Genomic DNA, 2410 nt, shown 5'->3' with positions numbered 1-2410 from the left:
GGAAGTCAAGACAGAGGAAAGGATTCCCGTGGATATGAGTGGGGATGTGTTGGGATCATGGCAGCAATTTATTCACAGAAGTTGAATATGGCAGTATTCAGACATAAACTTGGAGAAGAATGACTACGTGTATTGCCAACATCTCCAACTACCCCTAATTGTCAGGATGGGTGCAGAGAGCTGCCTTTTCTAACATATCTGTGCACGTGAAGCCAATGACAGACTCTGAAACAAGCGTCTGTATGAAAGACTAATAACTTTATTGAGCTCCCATATGAATTGGCTCAGAGGAAAATGCTCAGACTTTCCAACAATCACGGAGGATTTGTCAAGGAAAAATCATCTGGGACAGGTTTCACCATTCCACATACAAGTTTTAATGCAGCAAGAAGGAAAGAAAGTGGTCTATTTTGTTCACACTTGATGTCGCAGATTGAAATGCCTGCCTAAGCACACTTGTTATATTCATACCCACATACCCAGTGCTGATTATAAGACACATTACAGCAGGCACACGGAGTAGAGAATGAGCCAGGGCTTGGCACACACCAAGGACCCTGGGTTCAAGAATCTGACAGATCTGGTCTTGCATCCTGACTAGCACATTATATATGCAGCTGCTCTGTGATCTTTCACCTTAACTCAGAGTTGGTGCTGAATCAGGCATTATTCCTCTCAGTTCTGTGTCCGCGAGAGAGGAAGGTGCTTCAGTGCTCAGCCTGGAGTCTACTGGAACTACCAACACCAGGTACCTTTGCCACGCTCGCCTGGAGGCCTGAGCACTGAGGCACATTCATTGCCCACACTCACCATGGCTCAGAACCACCTTGGAGGTTGCACACTGCGGGTTCCTGGGCTTCACTGCCAGGGCTGGGTAAGATTCAGTTATGCATGTCCTCACTGCCGAGATTATGGTTCAGGAGCTGCAGCATCAAAACCACCTGAGCGGCCGGGCGTGGTGACTCACGCCTGTAGTCCTAGCACTCTGGGAGGCCGAGGCCGGTGGATTGCTCAAGGTCAGGAGTTTGAAACCAGCCTGAGCAAAAGCGAGACCCCATCTCTACTAAAAATAGAAAGAAATTATCTGGAAAACTAAAAATATATATATAGAAAAAATTAGCCAGGCATGGGGGCGCATGCCTGTAGTCCCAGCTACTCGGAAGGCTGAGGCAGGAGGATCACTTCAGCCCAGGAGCCTGAGGTTGCTGTGAGCTAGGCTGACGCCATGGCACTCTAGCCAGGGCAACAGAGCCAGACTCTGTCTCAAAAAAAAAAAAAAAGAACCACATGACCTCTTCTTAGAAATCCACATTCTCATGCCAGCTCAGTGCTGCAGCATCAGAATCAGCATTTAAACAAGATCCTCAAATAATTCATGTAGATATGCAAGGTGAGAAGCCATTTTCCAGGCCCATGTTTCCCAAGGAAATATTGTGTTTCTTTGGGCAACCAAGTACATGATTATAAATTTTCTTGTAAACACATAAAAAGTAGTAAGAAGCAGGTATAATTAGTTGTAATGATTTACTTCATTTAATGCAATATACTGAAAATGTTCCCGCATGTGGAACTACCACATTTCAAGTGCACAGTAGCTACCAGTGGCTACCCTATTCGACAGCACAGATCTAGGACATAACGTCAAAGCTGTACGCCGCTAAAATTCCCCAGGTGGTTCTGATGTACATTGAGAGATGAGGACAGATGTTGTTAGGGGCACATAAAAGTTTTAGGTGCCAGAAATTAGCTAATGCCCATATTTAATGGAGAGACAGTTAAAAGCAGTTTTTGCCAAGGTCCTGTATGGGCTTCAGGCAGGTTGTATAGACTCCTTACCTTGGAACTTCTTCATCCTTGGGTTCATCTGCAGAATAACTCTCAGCTGGGGCTCTAGTTCCTTGACTTTGGAAACCAGCTCCCCCAGCTGGGGACTGGCCCTGATATCACTCTTCTGAGAGACCACAGGGCAGAGGGGACACAGAAAACCCTCCCCATGGGGCTCCTTCTGCAGTGAGTTGAGGCATTGGAGACAGCAGACATATCCACATATCAGGTGCACGGGTTCATTGAGATAAGAAAGGCAGGTAAGACATCTACTTGCTTCTTTAAAGTGTTCAGCCATGGCCACTGTCTGGGAAAAAATGTGCATGATATTAGCATTTGCATTAGTTGAATAGCTAATAGTTCATGGGACACTTTCAGCTTTGCATGCATTGTCTACTATTTGTAATCACTAGAATGAGGAAATGGAGAGACAACATAAGTACAAATATAAGTGAGTCATGGCCCAGAACCTCTGATATTTGAAATGCTACTAATAGTTAGCATTCCTTGTAAGGACATCATTGCTTGTAAGGCTTGGAGTTCAAGTGGTGGAATGGTGTATACCTGAGCTGTCCAGTATGGCAGC

The 2410-nt window shown here is 45.4% G+C and overlaps 1 pseudogene; it reads right to left on the bottom strand.

The window, feature by feature from the left end:
* The window catches only part of LOC105809249, a 3188-nt pseudogene extending 1066 nt beyond the window's left edge, over nt 1–2122 (bottom strand).
* Nucleotides 2123–2410: the final 288 nt, after the last annotated feature.

The sequence above is a fragment of the Propithecus coquereli genome, unplaced genomic scaffold (genome assembly GCF_000956105.1).
Source record: "Propithecus coquereli isolate 6110/MARCELLA unplaced genomic scaffold, Pcoq_1.0 Scaffold193, whole genome shotgun sequence".
Taxonomy (NCBI): Eukaryota; Metazoa; Chordata; class Mammalia; order Primates; family Indriidae; genus Propithecus; species Propithecus coquereli.
Note: the sequence above shows the minus strand (reverse complement) of the source record. Positions and strands in the feature narration are given on the sequence as shown.